General features: G+C 40.1%; 1 protein-coding gene across 5 annotated transcripts in view; it reads left to right on the forward strand.

Moving 5' to 3' along the window:
* Positions 1-18,883, forward strand: part of GRIA1 (glutamate ionotropic receptor AMPA type subunit 1) — a 289,345-nt gene that overhangs the window by 98,626 nt on the left and 171,836 nt on the right. The gene's annotated exons all lie outside the window — the stretch shown is intronic.

Here is an 18,883-nt window from a genome sequence, read left to right on the forward strand (position 1 = left end):
AGTCGGAACATTTTAAAATTTCTTTTTCCCCCTAAATAATTCATGCAAACAACTTATAAAACCAATGGTATTCCAAGTAATAAAACAGAATTCAGCATTCCCCTCTCTCATCCCTTTCTCCCTGATTCCAGCTCTCAGGAGGAATGATTTAAACTCTTTGGCTATTTCTTTTCCTATTTTACCTTCCTATCTCTTATGCTGCCTTTTCCTGATTTTCCAATTTTAGGTATTATTTGTTGAATCCCTACTACAGCAGATGAGGATTGAGTTCATACCATATATCCTCACTCACCCACTTCCCATTTTCCCGTCTTTTTTGTGAAATTAATGTTCAGTGTTTACACTGTTATGACTAAGTACATACCTTTACAACTAAGCCAAATAGTATACTCTGACACTTTTTTTTGGTTTTTCTCCTTTGTTAATGCTGTTTTGTTTGCATTCTTCCTTTTGTCCTATATATTTTGTCATTGATTCAGACCCAAACTTTCTGAGCAAACCACAGACCTCCACTCAGTTACCATCACACATAGGAGATCTCTCCATGGCATTGTTTTCCCCTAGAGATCTCCCTCCCTCCTGGAGCCCGTCCTTTCTGCTTCTGCCTGGCCTGATGCTATTGGGACCTGCAGGGGAGCTGTTTTCCTGGCACTGATCTCAGCTTTCTCCCTAGTGTTGGCTCTCCTGTTCTCGGTTTCTCCTTCTTCCTCATTCTGAGTTTGCTCTCATTTGGGTAGCTTCCTAAGAAAGAGCACATGCGAGACACATTTTTAGACCTTGCATATCTGAGATGGTTTTTATCCTACCTCAGACTTCATTGACTGGGGATGAGTTGCAAGCTGGGAAATAATTTTCATTCAAAATTTTGCAGATATTGTCCCATTATCTTCTCTTTCCTGTTGTGGGTAATGAAAGGCAGTGCGCTTCCTTTGTATGTGATTTGCTTCCCTTCTCTCCCTCCAGAATCTGTTATCATCCTCTCTTTGTCCCTCAAGCTCTAATAGTTTAGATGATGGGCTGAGGTATAGAGCTTTTTTCATTCATAGGTCAGTAATGAGGCCTTCTTTTCTCTTCCACTTTGATTTCCTCGTAGTTGTATGTGGACTTCCAAGATTCTACTTATTCGATTTGAGCTATTTTCAGGGTGGTATTTTCAACTTTATATTTCAGTATTTGTATTAACTAATATATGTATCTATTGTATTAACTTCCAAGTGTTTTTCCTTGTTTTGTTTTTTCAATTATTTCTTTAATATAGCATCCTATGCATGCTTCTTATCTATCAAATAAGAATATGGTTTCTTGATGTGTTCTTTTGGACCCAGAATCGTGCTTATGATTTGTTGTTTTCTTTCTGTTAATTGTCATTTCTGCCTCCCTCCTGCCCCCACAAACCGCTATATTTAAAGGCCCTTGACTATCTGTTTGTATAAATACTAAAAAGCTGACAGGACACTTTACATGAACGGAGAAAGATGGCCAGTTGGTGGGCATCACCCTCACCCTCAGCTACACCTGTGAATGCCCATCTGACTCCCTCTGCTTTATTTTCACTGTCAGCCTCCAGCCTTCTGCTGGGCTGAGAAGGAGGGATCACCTAGCTGCAGGAGCTGAGAGAGGGGTTGGTTCTGCGGCTTTTTGCCGGTTTCCACCCAAATCCCATACCTCAGTCCTCAGGGTATCCAATACTTTGAATTTCTAAACCTTTCTGGTGATACGTGGTCTGAAGGGCTTTCTTTTGATTGACTCCACCCACTTCCCCTGCAGATAGCGACATTTTGGCTTTCTTTGCCTTGCTAAGTCAGTTACCCTTCATCTATCCACTTTCCATCCTCCAAAAGTTTTACTTCTGTTGCCTACTCTTGTGTTTTCTCAGTTTCTCTCTGTTCTGGAGGTTCATGCCTATTTTCTTCCTTTGCTGTGATTTTTGTGGGTTTGGCGGAGCCAGCAAAGACAAGCATGCATATTCAACATGACATGCATTAGACAAGCATACAGCTGCAAAGCTGCATTCTTTTTAAATGTACATTTTTATTGTAATTTTGGATTTATAGAAAGGCCTTGAAGATAGTTCCGAGAGTTCCCATATACCCCACACCCAGTTTTTTCTCTAATGTTTGTTTGGCTAACTCTCTGGGAATAAGTCACCATACCCAGCCTACTTTTAAGGAGTGAAGAGTCAGGCTCCCTGTCTTTAAAGGCACAGTAGCCACATACATTATTTGGAATACTGCCTGAGAGATTCGTCGGTTCTCCTCCACTTCTTTACCCAGTCAATCATTTATTTATATCGGATGGATTTATGGATATTCATTTTCTACTTTGGATTATAATCCAATGCTACTTCATTGATTTTGTTGCTCAAATTGAGAAATGCTTTTTTAATTGTAAACCTCTATTTAAAAGTGAGATATGATGTAGATAATATAATTACATTCCATGTCTTAGATTTCTCGAGCGCCTTACGACCTAACAAAGGGCTAGACACAAAGTACTAGAAACATCGGATTTGAACAGTAAATACTTGTTTGGAACTTATGAATTTTAAATATATTTTAAATTAAATATAATCATATATAAAATAAGTATAATTTAAATATAATTTAAATTGTTTCCAAACGGACAGTGTCGTGTTCCATGAGAGGTCATAGACACATAAGGCTGTCTCAAGGACCTGTAATCTTATTAGGAAAATAAACACATACAAAAAAAAAACAAAACAGGTTAACACTTTTCAAAGTGCCAAACTGTGTCATTTTCCCAGTTTGAGAGTGAGATCTAAGTGGCCTCAGTGATTAATTTGGATGCATCATCATGGCCTCCCAGAAGAGGCTGGGAATAATTTCGGCAGAGAAAAGGGGAGAAGGGATAGTCTTTTAAGCACACAGAGCTCAATAGGTTTGCAACTATTCTATTTGACCATACCTAAACACTGTCAAATGAAAAGCATTTTAAAATTGTCTTTTGTTTTAGAAGTAGAGCCCACATTTTCTTTATCCTGCTTTCTTTCCCAGGAAAATGGCATTCTGCATCACTGTGCTTTGCCAGTTTAACAAATCATTTAATGAAAAAGCACATGTGGCTTCTGACCCTGGTCTTATGGGGAGGAGCCAATGCTGCTGCCGCTCAGCGGCCATTCAGGCTAGGAGATCAGGCTAGAGGTGGAGACACGTCTCAGGCTAGAGGTGGAGACACGTCTCTCCACGCCTGACACAGGGAACATTCTGAGCCCCACAGGCCCCTTGCCCTCCCCAGGCGTTCTGCACACTTGGCTGTCTGCTAGGAGGGAGCAGAGAGAGCAGGCAAACACCAGCAGGAGAACTTCTTTAAGGTCCTTTGAAGGGTTCACTCTGTAGGAGAGTGATGGTTTTGAAAATTCCAACTCAGCGCAGCCTTAAGCCCTGTTTTGAAGGGAGGCTTTGGTCCATAGAAATTTGGTCCTTAGAACTCACGTTCCCCCTTTTCCTCTGTATGTTTTAACACTTAGTACATTTAGGGACTACCTGAATTCAGATTGGTTTTTAAGACTTTCAAGAGTCAGGATCTCCGGAGATCTGTGCCAGAGACCCTGTCTTACACCCCCTTTTGCTACTTTTGAGAGTCTGTCCTTCTCTCTAGGATTTCTGTGGCGGTGGGGTGGGTGGCAGGCACCAAATATTGTTCAAGAATGCAGACTCTGTCGTCAGACTGCCAGAGGGTATATTCTGGTCCCTCCGTTTCACAGGTATGTGGCTTCACACAACCTACTTAAAGTCTCTAAGCCTCACTTTCCTCAACTGAAAAAAAAAAAGAAGAAAATGGGTTCTTGCTGCAGACGGTCCTCACGAGGATTCAGATGGATCACGCATGAGGCCTAGCACATAGTAGTGTTCCTAAAATGTCAGCACTATTATTGCCTATTATTGAGCAAGTTTTGCTATTTCTAAGTGCCTCAGGAAATATCAAGATAGATTAAAAACAAACAAACAAACAAACAAATAAAAAACTCCTGCCATTAAACATAGTCTAGAAGAAGCTATTGAGATTGGCATATAAATAACCGATCACAGATTATGTAATGAGATTAAATATACAATGTCTTTTCAAAGAGGTAAAATCAAACTACTTGAAGGAGGGAGAACGCAAAGATAGGAGACAACAGACTGAGCTGGGGCTTCAATTACGGGTTGAATTTAGTACACCTTGGAGGAGAGGATAAACATATAAGCAAGAAAACAGTCCATTTATAGGAACATAGGGACAAAGTTTTAAAAATATGAGAGCTAAGACTGGAAAAGCCGTGGATGCTTAGGATATGGAGAACCTTGAATGGCAAGCTACAGAGCTGAGGGAAGCACTGAGATCCTAGGGCAGTTTCAGGAGAGCTGAGTTTGATAATCTACTCGATTTATCAGCCTCTCTTAACGGCACTTGGATCTGCGCTTCCTTCTCCACGATGCTTCTCCCCTCCCTTCCTTCAGTACATATTTATTGCACTCCTGAGTTTACGATGTGGTCCCCTGGAAAGCCTACAAAGTTGATTATCTGTCCTCTGATACTTTAACACAATTAAGTGAAGGTCAAACCATGGTGACTAGCATTAAATAACGTAGGTCTAATCACGGTTCACCAGAGTGAGGCTATTGATTTTACATAATTTTCTTTCTTTTTGGCTGACTTGACATCCATTGCTAATCTTAACATAACACTTTTTATCACTTCAAGTAGATTATTTTGTCCAGAAAAGAAATTTACTAAGTACCTACTAGGTTAGGCAGTTTCGAAAGCATGAAAGAAGTGTAAATCACAATACTTATCCTATAAGACCATAATCTTGTAGATGGATAGTATTCATTAAATCATGTGAGTGGGGCCAGCCTGCCAGCAAGTTATTGCCAATTCAGAAAACTTGAAGTGACAGGATATATAATGCAAGGATAAATTTCGGCTGGGCAGGAAAGGTCAAGATCGTAGACAGTTAAAGGTCCAGAGAAAGTGGGACTTTGAAATAAGCGAAAGGAAATAAAAGGGAGATGCTTTGCCCAAGAAATAGCACAGGCAAAGGTCCTGAGGCATGGGGAGTCACAAGGGAAAATGAGGAAGGCTACTAGCTTGACTAGAGTCTGCTCAGAGGAATAACGTAGACAGAGGTACTGAAACGCCTTGAAAGCCAAATTGGGCTGGTCACAGGTAGTAGATAGTCTGAGTCCTCTCCTCCTGTTTGATAATAAAATATGGAGAGTGTAGGGATAGGTTTTCTCCCAGGAGGAAAAGAGAGATGCTCTCTTTTTTTTTTTAATTTATTGGGTTGACAATTGTTAGTAAAATTACATAGATTTCAGGTGTACAATTCTGTATTACATCATCTATAAATCCCATTGTGTGTTCACCACCCAGAGTCAGTTCTCCTTCCATCACCATATATTTGATCCCCCTTACCCTCATCTCCTACCCTCCACCCCCCTTACCCTCTGGTAACCACTAAACTATTGTCTGTGTCTATGAGTTTTGAGAGATGCTCTTTAATCCAGAATTTCTTTAGGAAATAAATGTCACATGTCCACCAGGTTTTTCACCAGGGGAGGTCAAAGGAGGCATAGGAAACTTCAGACCATTTCCCCTAGGGGCCTGTATTTATATAAAACGTGGTCTCAAATCTCTTACTGAAAAATGAACATCCTGAGGGGACCAAAGAAAAGAAGTACCTGTCTGTTCCTTGCCATGCTAGCTGCTACAGGGAAACCAGAAAGGAAGGAGATCGATGGCTGCCACCCTGGAAGTTTGCTGCTAAAAATTCATTTCAGAGTTCCCCTATGTCTGGCAGCCTAGGAATGTGGGTTTAGGTGAGGTTTGCACAGAGACTGTCAACCCGACAGACCTGGAAAGTGAAGCCTCTTGATTATTTCAAGTTTAACTATAGCTTCGCGTGTCGGTGTGGCATCGCACCCTCGGATCCCACCTGGAACATTCTCATCTTGGCCGTCAGGACTTCCTCATTTCATGAGGAAAGTAGAAGTCTGAGTAGGTCAGATGCTGGAGGATAAAGCTGATTCCTCTTGGTGTAGAGAGCGGTCAGAATGATGACAACAGCTAACAGTGAGCATGTCCTGGGTGCCAAGCTCTGTATTTAACACTTTATATTTGTTCCCCTCTGAGTCTCCATGAGGTAAGGGATGCTATCTACCCCCCTTCTATTAATATGAACAAGAAACCTGAAGCACAAAGAGTTTGGGATCTTGCCAAAAAAACGTATAGCTAGTACGTGGTAGAGTTAAGCTTTGAACCAAGGCTGTCCACACTTTTTTTTTTTTAATTCTTATTTTCAGAACAGTGTACTAGAGGCCCACTCTTTACTGACACCACACTTAAAATAACTTTTATATATCCTACAGCCCTGCTATTTCAAACTGCTGCTGCTCAAGATGAAGCATGTTTGGTTATTGACCTTCCACTGGGACATGAAGGGCTTGGAATTCAGTTCCATTTACTCTTACTCGTGCAGATGTGTTTCCTGTCATCTGGGTACATGTCTAAGGCAAAAATGAAAATCAAATCAGAGCTTTAAAAAATATGAGAGGGTGAGCATAAACCGCCTCTCCATACAAATCCAGAGAACTGGAGCTTGAACTCAGAAGGAATTGACCACATGGCCAAGGGCCGAGAGGGTGAGTCCTAGGACCCTCGAATGCCACATGGTAGTGACCCAGCTCTGCCCCTACCTTGCTCACTGACGATCTCAGGTACGCCCTTTAGCAGACTGCAGTTTATAATTGGAAGGGACCTTAGAGTGTCCTACTGCAGATTGTTTTAAATTGTGCTCTATAATAACATAGAAGTCATAATGAATTTTCCAAATGCTCATTGAGAACCTACTATGTGCCAGGTATTGGTCCAGGAGCTACCTCTAGGGCTGCTCCCAGGGGGAGAAGGAACAATGGGACAGTCTTGTCCGCTCCTGTTCACTACTTTAACCACGCCCTCCATTACTGACTGTCTTATATTGTCACTGCACTTGAGATTTATCTGGAAGATGACACAGTTTCAATTCCTTTAAAAACAAACAAAAAAAACAGTATCTATTCTAACAGTCCCCGTTGGCAGACAACAAACCCCAAAGAGATGAAGTGACTCGCCCAAGGTCCAGCCATCATTTCCACCTAGTGGTTATGTGCAGAGGGAAACTCTTTCCACTTTACCACCTGGACACAATTCCCATTATTCTGAGATGGAGGAACGAGACCAGACTCTCTCTAGTGGTCCTTTCCAAGACTAACGTGTTTCAATTTTCTGAATTTCTTGAACACTCGCTATCTGGCCAGTGCTGTCCTGGGTCATGTAGCAACCATGGCTCTTCCGTCTGTGATTGGTACAATTCCTTTTCTGTCTCTCTGGGCCCTTTGGGTTCAGGCTAGGGAGCTGTCGTGAATACTGGTCTGAGCTTTATTTAATCATTCTGAGCTTCCACTGTGGGTTTCAGGGAAACTGGCAGGATGAAGATTGTAACAATTACCTGTGTTTATTGAGTGCTCAAGGTGGTGAGGGTTTAAGCAGTTGTAGCTCATTTTCATGTTAAATAATGCAAATGCCTCTCAGCTCTACAAAATCTAGGACATCCTCAAAGGATGGCTATATCTCTTACCTCAGGACTGGTGGCCTCCCAAGTATAATGTAATGGTGAGTAACTGACAGGCCTGAGCGAGAATTCTGTCTCTGCCATTTATTTGCCACAGGCTCGCTGAGTTCTCGCACACGGAACCTAGCTTCTCTAAGCCTTGACTTTCTTAGCTGTAAGACAAGTCCAACAATCCCCACCCACCTCACAGGGATGCTTAAATAATATAATTAAATGGTATACAGAGAGTACAGGGTTGGCTATATAGTAACCTCTTCATAAATGGTAATGCTCTTACTATATTTTTTCTCGTCTGGTTTATAATCTCCAGAAAGCCTTAGAAGCCTCAGAGTGAGTCCTGTTTCATCTGTGATGTTGCAAGCATGCATGGACATGTCAGAAACAAGCTTTTTAAATTTCTCTCTGAAGTTTAACTTCAGGGATCTGCACCAATAATGAAAGAGGGTGGGAGGAAGGGAGGGAGGGGAGGGAGAGAAAGGAGAGGAGAGTGAGGAAAAGAGAGAGAGAGAGAGAGAGAGAGAGAGAGAGAGAGAGAGAGAGAGAGGTGGAGGGAGAGGAAAGAGAGAAGAAAGCGCTGAGACAGAATTTTACTTGTCGCTTTAGTATAGTTCTAATTCTCTACACACAAGTTAAGTTGATGGCTCTTAACTTTCTCAGGCTCTTGCGCCAGAAGCAGAGTCAAACACTGTGCCCATAACCTTCCTAATCAAACATATGAGTAACCTTCAGAGGTTACAAAACAGCAGCTCACAGATGAAATGGGTGTGGCTCACACAGATTTCTAAATTTTTCAAAATCCATTGCTAACATTTGAAAATCCAGGAATTTCATTTGAAAGTCTAGGTTTCTGGCTTCTCTCTCGTTTTAACTTTCTTAAATTGTAAAGTCTAACATACATACTCAAACAAAACTGTTTCGCTCAGTGGTTTGTCGCAAAGTTAACATCGGAGTAACCACCACTCAGTTTAAGAAATACAATGTTGCTAGTCCCCAGCTTCCTCTTACCCCTTCTCAGTACTCTGCACTGTGCCAACAAAGGGAATCTGAGTGTTATAACATTTTGTTTTTATTTTCAGATTGACCACCTAAGCAAGCATTCCTAAATATTAGTTTAATTTTGCCTACTTTAAAAAATGTATATAAAGGGAATCATCCCATATGACTTTGTGTGTATGTCTGTTTCCCTTTGCTCAATATGACATTACAGCATTCATCCATCTTATTCGATATGGATAGAGTTTACTCATCTTCAATTCTGTACAAGATTCTAGTGTATGAATACGTCACAATTTATCCATCCATAATTCTACTGTTGATGGATATGTGGACTGTTTAAACTTGAATAATGAGTCTATAAATATTCTTGTATATGTCTCTTGTTACACACTTGCACGTATTTCTGTTGGATGTAAATATAGGAGTGCTATGAGAATGTTCCGTTTTAATAGATTCTGCCAAATAGTTTCCAAAGTGTCTGTACCCATTTACACTCCCACCATCAGTATGTGACTATTCTTATTTCTCCAAATTCTCTCCAACACTTGGGATTGTCAATCATTTTAATTTTAGCCCTTCTGGTGGGGGTGTAGTGATAACTCACTGTGATTTTTATTTGTATTTCTCCTAATTATTCGTGAGGTTTTGCTTCATTTCATGTTTATTGAAATGTTGATATGCTTTTTAAAGTAATAATAGTTCATGCTTTTTGCTTATTTTCCTACTGGGTTGTCCTCTTCTTTCTGTTTATAGGTGTTCTAGATGTGAGCCCCTGGTCAAATGTTCATGTTGCAAATATCTTCTTCCTTTCCGTAGCTTGCATTTTCACTCTCTTAATTGTATCTCTTGATTTACAGAACAGAAATTATTCATTTTAATGCAGTCCAATTTCTCAGCGTTTTCATTTATGGGTAGTTTTTTATCCTGTTTAAGAAGACTTTGCCTACCTGAGGTATGAAGATATTTTCCTCTATTACCTTCTGGTGACTTTATGTTTTCCCATTCAGATTAACAATCCATCTGGAATTGATTTTTGTGTATGCTGTAATTAGGGATCTAGAATCAATTTTTCCATATAGCTATTTAGCTGATGGCATCATTTACTGAAAAGACCATCCTTTGTCCACTGAACTTCAGTGGAGTCTTTGTCATAAATTAAGTAACCAAGTACATGGAGTTCTGTTTCTGGTCTTTCTTTCCTGTTCCACTAACCTGTTTGTGTCTCAGGATAACCTAAGTCTTCACATCTGGACAGCAAGTCTTTGCACTTTATTCTCCTTTAAATTGTTTTGGATCTGCTGTTAGACTTTCACACTTTCATACAAATGTTAGCGTCAGTGTGTCAAATTATTTTTTTAAAAATCCTATAGGGATTTTAATTGGGATAGCATTAACTTAACATATCACTTTGGGAGAATTGGTATCTTTAAATATTGAATCCTTCACTCCAGGAACATAATACATTGCTTCAATTATTTAGGTCTTTTTACACTTCTTTTAGTAATGTTTTTTTTAATTTCAGTACAGAGATTTTGCACATCTTTAGTTAGATTTATTTTCTAGATATTTAATGATTTTTGATGTTATTTTAAATCTTTAAAAATATTATGGTTATGATTGTTTATTGCTGGTATATTAAAATAGAAATGATTTCATTCACCTATTTTATATCCAGTGACCTTGCTATCTACACTTTGTAATTCTAATATTTTTCTAGAGTGCGTTTGGGTTTTCTATGAATACAATCATGTCACTTCTGAATAATGACAGCCTTATTTTTCCTTGCCAACTTGGTTATGATGTTATCTCCTGTATCCTGTTTACTAATATTTTAAGATTCTTTTCACCCTGATTGTGAAATAAAGTGCCTGTAATTTTCTTTTCTTATCATCATAAGAAATAATCGTTCGATTTGGTATCAGGATTATGCCGACTTCAGAAAAAGAGTAAGGGAGTACTCCCTCTTCTGATTCTCTGGAAGAGTTTGTGTGAGGTGGGCCTTTTTTGTTCTTTAATGGTTTTATAGAACTCAGAAGATAGTTAATCTGGGCCCAGAGTTTTCTTTGTGTAAAGCTTTAAATGTCTTTAATAGTTAGAGCACTAGTCAATTTTGTTATTCTCCTTGTGGTAGTTTTGGTAATTCATGTTATGTTAAGAATTTGTCTATATCATCTATATTTTCAAATATCTTGTCATAAATGTGTTCATGATGTCCTCTAATTTTCTATTTCATGCCTATAGCATAGATGTCACCTTTCATATTATTGACATTGGTAGGTTTTGTGCTTGCTTATTCTCATACTTTCTCTAAGATCCTTTAGGGGCTGGTTTTGACTTGGTTGATCTTTTTTTCTGGTTTTGATTTGGTTGATTTTTTTCTGCTGTACATTTCTTATTTCATTAATTTGTCTACTTCTTTCTTTATGTTTAGTTTGCAGGGTTTGTTTTTACTTCTTGAAATGGATGCCTAGCTCATTTTGTTTACACCGTTTCTTATTTTCTAACATATGCATTGTAAAGCCATACATATTCCTCTAACCATGGGTTTAGCTGTGTTATTTGTTGCTTGACTTTTCTGATTTACTCAATTTTTATTTTTTCAAACACTTTTCACTCCTGTCTCATTTAATTTGTAAATTACACAACCTTAATTGTGTTTTTAGTAGTTACACCAGATATTATAACATGCACACTTATCAAACGTTATTGTAGACTGACAATCATATCCTCTCCCCAGACAGTGCAAAGACCTTCGAACATTTTCACTTTATGTATTTTCCTGCCCAGGTACATGCCATTGTTGTTGTATAATTTTTATATTTTTAATCTCAACAATATAATATTATTGTTGTTGCTGTTTTATTCAGTCTATATTTATTTATATTTACCCATTTATTTATAATTTTATTCCTTTGTATTCCGTTCTGTATGTCTAAGTTTCCACCTGGAATAATTTTTCTTCTCCATAAATAGTATCCTGTAGGGTTTCCATAAGAGTGAGTCTGTTGTTTACAAATACTTTTCCCTTTATTTGTATGAAAATGTCTTTATTTCACATTCTCTCTTGAAAAAACAAAAATATTATGTGTTGTTGCTTTTTTTAATAGAGAGTCTACATTTGTAGTTATTTGCTTTCAGCATTTTTTAGATATAAGTCAGTTGTTCCTTGTGAAGAGTCAGCTGTCCACCATATAGCTGGTCTTTGGCAGTATTCTGTCTCCCACCCCTCACTCATTCTGGATAAGTTTAAGAGTTTCTTAAACTTATGTTGTGTTTTACTATGTTGTGTCTAGGTGGGATTTCTTTTATTGAACATGTTTTGGGCACAGTGGACTTCCTGAGTTTTTGTCTTGATGCCACTTATCAGACTTGGAAAGCTTCTTGCCGTTGACTCTTCAGACATCATTTCTGTATCCTCATCTTACTTTTCTCCTTATGACTTTAATTTATCTGTATGTTAGGATTTTTCACTGCATCTGCAGTATCTCCCACATCCTTTTCTGTATTTTCCATCCCTCCCACTTCCTGTGCTTTAATCCTGTTTTCATTTGATCTATTTTGAAGTCTATTAATTCTCTTTTAAGCTGCATCCAATCTGCCATTATGCCTATTAAATTCCTGATGTTAGTCTTTATACTTTTCAAGTCTGAAATTTCCTCTTCATTATTTTACATGGTTTTCAATAGTCTCCTGAAATTGTCAATCTTGTATTTTACTTCCCAGAAGACAGTAAGCATAGTTGATTTTAAAACATCTGCCTGATTACTCTAATATCTTGAGCCTGTATGAGTCTGTCCCTATTTTATTTTCCTTTCTGTTCATTTTTATTTATGTTGTTTTATCTTCTGGTATAAGTGATTATTTTTTATTGTGTGCTGGACATTGTATTTGCAGAATTTTTTTGTAGAACTAACTTGAGGCTTGGGGTAATGTTATCTTTTTCCCCTAATGGATTTATGTTTGCCTTGTTGTACTAGCAATCCATTATAATTTCAGGCTGGTTTCAGAGACTGAGATGATTTAAAGCTAAACTCTAATCCCCAACTTCTTCTTCATGCCTCCTCTTAGTTTAGCTGCTTCCTGTAGAATTGGTAAATGTCTCCAGGGCATAAGTAGCTCTCAGCACAAGGCTCGCCTCCCTGGTTTTCCTCCAGTCCTAGATCCTAGCTCTCTAATTCTTCACTCTCTTGTTAGCTCTTCTACATCTTCAAGCAGAATTTTAAGTATTTTATCCAGCTTTTCTAGTTCTCACTGGGAGCACAGGTCCAAATTAAATAGTCTCTCATTAACACAAGTGGAAGTCCTGTGCCTTCTCTTGAAAATTTGACAGATGCATCCACAATATGCTGGAGGTGGGCAGTGGTTTCCCCTGTTTAGTTGAGCTATGTGTTCTCCCAAACACTGCAGTATCCAGCTGGGTCACTTCTCACTTACATTATTAGTCCAGCCGCTGTTGGCCTTTGGGATTGAGACTCTTGCCTTAAATCCTTTCTAAAACAAAGTAGAAGATAAACATTCCAACAAGGTACTATTTGACCTCCCTGGTTATGACCTCTAACTCTGGATTTACATACTTGGTAAATGAAGGTTAGTTTTATTTGTTTGTATCGCTTTTTCTGGGGAAGAGCGCCTAGAGATTGTAGAGGATTGTTATCATTTGAGTCCCCATGTTCCTGGGAGATCTGGAATGTCTAAGGGGCCCAGAACTGCCCCGTGAGGACAGGCTCCCAGACTGCCCTACATGGCAGAGCATCTGCCCCGAGGGCTGGTTTGTGGCCTCTGTCGTAATGCGAGACCAGGACAGTGCTGAATGGAAGACTGAAGACCGGATGGCATAGAAACAATGGAGTATATCTCCTGCAGGCTGGGAAGTCCACTTGCAGAGCAGCTGCTGTGTAAGGAGTGTTAGTGCCCTCCAGGGTGCCAAGGAAGGTGAAAACAAAGCCACAAAAAACATGAGGTAGAAAATGTGACTCTCCCTGTCAGTGATCGGGAAATCTATAAGCCTTGTTAGAGGGTCACTGGAATGAAAGAAAAGCCTCCAAAGACGGGTAGATAGCCTGCAAAAACAGAAGTGTGTGGTCTTAAAAAAAAAAAAAATGAACTGTCCTTTGCTCAGTCTAATTTAATGAAAAATTTCTGAGTACAGCTGCTCTATGCAAAATAATATCTACCTCCAGGGAGACGATGCTTTTCCTAATTGTGGTTGAGAGGAGTCTGCAGAGCCAGGCTGCCTAGATTCCAATCCTGATTCTCCCGTATACTAGCATATTGACCTTGGGCAAGTATTTCATTTTTCTGTGTTGCCATTTCCCCATCGATAAAATGGCAATAACAGTGATCGTCACCTAAAAGCACTGCTGCGAGGATTTTAAAAAGCAGTGCATGTAAAGTATCCAGAACAGTGACCCGCACCTAAAGGAAATCAAATAAAAAAACGGCTACTTATAATTAAATTTGTTTTATTAGTATAATTATTTAACAATATCTAACGTGTTTATCTTGTGCTTCTCTGAGCCCCGGGTTTCTTATCTCTGTGCTACACTCCAAGTTCTTCGTAAGACCATTTCTTTTTTAGTTGGATGTGAAAATTACATTGGAGATTTCCAAATCTTGCTGCTCATTTCAGACAGCTTTTTAAAAACACAAATTTCTAGGTTCCACCCACAGAGAGTCTCATTTAGTAGATCTGGAGTGGAGCCTGGGAAGCTGAATTTTTAAAAACACTCCTGGTGATTATGCTGATGAAACCAGTTTGGAACCACTGGACCGTGGTGGACCAGTCGCTAAATATCTGGAGCCAATTGTTAACTATTCTGCATTTTGCAAACTGACTGTTAAACCATCAGTAGCTATTGGCTATGGTGGGAATATTCATACCATGGAAACTGGCAAATGCTACTTTTTTATTTTTATTTTTTTGGAGAGCCGGTTTCTATCATACGACAGGCACCATCTTTTCAGCTCCTGGCATTTGAAATATCTGTGTGTGACCCAGATTGTTTGGGACTCAAAAGGTTCACTGTTCTCTGAGCTTTGGTTGATTGGGGTTTGGATCTCCCAAGCAATGGGCTTTCTGCTCGATAACTCTGCAACCATAATTAAACTATCATTTCTTCCATATGAGGCAGAGGTGGAAAACTGGTTACCCAGTGGTGACTCCACCTTACAGATGTAATAGTTGGCTCTCACAGAGATTTAAAATAAAAGCTAGAGGCAGCTTTTAAACTGGGTTTGTATATGAAAATCCAGATTCTCAGCTTCTCTTTAAAAAAATGGAAATATCTGGGCCTGTTTTTCACTTGACAGAGCTTAGCTAAAGCTGAGTGAACACTGACAGGGGGAAAGTGTTTGTTCACCTGCCCATTTGTTCATTTATGCTTTCTGCTGGGCCCCTGAGCTTGCAACTAAGGAAAACAGTGTGATTTTCCAAAACAGTGCGAGACCGTGCTGAGACTTAGGGGATCGGACCTTGTCCTCATGCCTCTGCTTTTAACTCAGTGTCTGACCTTGGCCAAGTCCCTCTCCTGTCTGTGCCTTAGTTTCCTCCTGGGGAGCATCCTGACCTGGTTTGTCTGCCTTTCTGTGATCTTGGGATGATCTGAAATGGGGTCGTGTGAGCCCCCGACGACCAAAAGCAGAACAGTAAGGAATGACTTTTAAATGTTGATTCTGTTATCTCCCATTTGTACCTTCGTGGGCCTGCATGATTCCAGAACAAGTTCTGATTTAAGAGAAAATCCTTACATGCACTGGAGTGCCGAGAATGGGTGGGAAGAGAGCGTGTTTTGTGATGAGAAAAGCACACAAGACAAAAATCCTAGTGAATTTGCTGAATCTGCAGTCTTCCTGAGACATGAGAATTTGAGGCTATTATGAACCATTCCTATTTTACACATAAGAAAATATGGGTGCAGGGGGAACATGGCTTAGTAATCAAACCTGCATATCAGTTCCAGAAACATGTGCCTCCCGCGCGGTCCTTAAGCTCTCTGAGCCTCTGTTTTCTCATGTGTAAAATGGGAATGTTAGAATCTACCCTGTGATACACTGTAAAGAGTCAATAAAATAATGTGCTTTAAGTACCTAAAACATATTGTAAATGTCCACTAAATGGAAGCTGCTATTATTAACTCAAGGAAAGCATATGGTAATTGACCCAAGGGCAAACCCGGAAGTAGTTAAAAGAATGAGACATATTGCTAATGGATAGTTCCTTACCAGAAAATAACTGTTCGTAAAACGTAAGTGGCTTCTTTTATTTCCCATTGCACCAATGTAACTCAAATCGGTATTTTTCCCAGCATTTGCAATACGATTCATAGGATATCCAACCAAAACGCCCTTATCAACAGCAAGTTCTGGGAGCCAGAGACGGTGTTAGCACAACAAAGTGTTTGTAGAGTTGGAACAGTGTGTGTTTTCCCTTCATAAATCCTTCAATTTCAGCCCTACTCGGCTGGAAAGGAGAAATCTGAGCCTAAAGAACACTTATTTATGTTTGATGTTCACTGCCTCGGATGCCTCTTTTCACCTCCGCATCTGAATATCACAGGAAGAAGTGCCCAGGTTCCTCTGGGCTCCTGGAGGCTGGGACAAATCAGCATTTTTGGACTCAGTGCTTCTTTCTGGACTCCACTGGTTTTTCTTTTCCTCTCCAAATAAAAATTTCTGTTTCAGAGTATACTTTCTCAACCACTCCTTTCCTAATGCAATTCTGTTTGATTTCCATGGAGCGGCTCCTTTCAGGAGCCGCTGAACCATGTCTCAGCCAGCATGTCAATTCCTGAACACCAGCTTTCTGGCAGGAGCTATTCCAGAGGCATCTTCACATCCAGTAATCACGCATTTAACCAGCGTGATTGACATGTTATATTTTCCCCTCTCCAATGTTTCCAGCCCATTAGTCTTTTTTGTCTTCCGTGGAAAGTCTCCCCCAGTTTGGATGCCTGCCAAATCAGTGAACTACAAATACATGCACATGTCAAACACACCTACACACGTAGATGTAATTAATAGGCACCGAGTCTGTATCTGCATTGAATGTTCGACATTTCATTTGTAGACTTCACGTCTCCACTGAAGTTTTAGTCAGCTGCTTCTTCCTTTCTTCCTTGCCTCTTTTTCTCCCTCCTTCCCTCTACTTCTTTACTTTCTTTCTACTTTTCCCAGAAACAGTGATGTTTTTTGCTTAGCCATCACAGAATCTCATATTCTTCACTATTAAGGGGGCTTGAGAGAAGTTTTTATACCCTCCTCTCCTTGACTTGGGAAATCTCTGCGCTAGAAAGGAAATCCTGTGCCCTCAAATGGCTTTACGTTGCCCTTAGGAAAACTTCGCAGCTCCCTCTGCCCCACCCAGGACTGCAGGGCTCAGGCCCTGCCCACTGTGTCAGCGGCCTCTCCATCGCAGTCCCCACACAGTAACCACACAGGCCCTTCTTCCCTGCCGTAGGGCATTTGCACATGTTTTTCTCTCTTCCTGGACAGGCCTTCGCACCTAGGCACACAGGCCTTCTTCACCACTCAGCCATTTATTCTTTAGGTCTCAGCTCAAATGATACTCCTTAGATCCTCGCCCTACCCCGTTCGTTTTCTTCACGGCACTCATCGCAATTTGAAATTAAGCCTTTATTTGAGTGATTAGTGGTTTGATGTCTCTTCACCTATTAGAAAGCACGATCTCTAAGGACAAACACTGTGTGACCTTTTTTTCCCCATTTCTTCAGTGTCATGTACAGTGCCTGGTGTCTGATAGTAACAATAAATATGAACAATAAAATAATAGTGGCTGATATTTATTGAGAATGTGCTAGTTTCAGGCATACTATTCAATGATTTTTATATGTATTAACTCATTTAATATTTATTAGTAACCTATGAGGTAGGTATCATTAGTATCCCCAATTTGCAGGTAAGGAAACTGAGTGGTCAAGTTACTCGCCCATAATTATACAGCTGGGAAGTAGTAGCAGAGCTACTTTCTAACCCAGGCCTTCTGACTCTAAAGCCTGAACCCTCAAGCAGGCCATGGTGTGCCTCTATGAAGCAACCCATCAATAGTCATTGAAGGGATCAATGAAAAATATGTCCAGATGGATTAATAGCAAAACTGAGTTTAAACCTAAATTGCGTGATTGATAATCCAGAGCCTCTCAGGTACCAGCAGAATGCAGTAGAAAGAGAAGCCGATTAATAAATTGGTCTGTTGCTGATAAGGGCTAAGGGCGGGGAGGGGACCCGGTGATACAGATTGTGAAGTGGAAATCAGGTTAGGTTCAGGCAGGACCCAGTGGCAGGTGGAAGGACACTTGAATTGGTTGAAGAAGGCTTAAGATAAGGAGTCAGGGTGTCCAGAAAGAGCAAGTGGATTTACAGTCATCATCACTAACAATGGAGGTAATTCTCAGGCTTTGGAGGATAGCTTCCAAACCCGACTCAAAAGTATAAGTAGCCATCAGTTTCACGAAACTGCCGGTCAGACTCCTAGGATGAAAGTTCCAGGAGTGTTGACTGTCGTATTCAAAGCATGTAGAACAGTGCTGGGCCCATGGTAGGTGCTCAATACATATGTGTTTAATGAATGAATGGAAAATAAATGTCAACAAATCCATCAGTAGGAACTGACTGAATACCTGTTAATACGTCTGTGTGGTTCAAGGTACAGTGAGGAACCCAAAGAAACATGAGTCAGATTCCTTTTCACGGAGAGGCCACAATCTACGGGGTCCTAGTAACAACTACCACTACCAATAACAGCCACCCCACTGGGGATTCGCTTTGCATAGGTGCTGTGCTATGTCCCTTTATATATTATTCCGTCACTTTCATACTTGCAACACCTTAAAGTGATGGCACTATTAGTAATCTCCATTTCCAGATATAGAAATTGAGCTTGAGAGATGCTAATTCCTTTTTCAAAGTCACTAAGCCAGGAAGTGGTGGAGCCAGGATTTGAACTCAGGTCTGTTTGACTCTGGAACCAACTATGCCAAATATATTCATCCCATTATTTCTAGGTCACCATCTGTGGGTGAGAGGAATGTTGGGACTATAAGTTTGCAGTATTAGAGGGTAGGGGCAGAGACAGAGGGAGCAATGCAAGTAAAGCTATTCAACCTCTCCAGGGCAGCGTATGCTGCTGAGCTTGGTCTGAGACATACCTATGCTTTGTCTGCCACAATTCTCTTTGTTGTTGAAGTACCAGATCCAGTGACACTTCCTCCTGGAAGGCTTCTCAAACCCGACGTGACCCAGTTATGCCCTCCTTTACGT

This window comes from Rhinolophus sinicus, linkage group LG10, assembly GCF_036562045.2.
Source record: "Rhinolophus sinicus isolate RSC01 linkage group LG10, ASM3656204v1, whole genome shotgun sequence".
Taxonomy (NCBI): domain Eukaryota; kingdom Metazoa; phylum Chordata; class Mammalia; order Chiroptera; family Rhinolophidae; genus Rhinolophus; species Rhinolophus sinicus.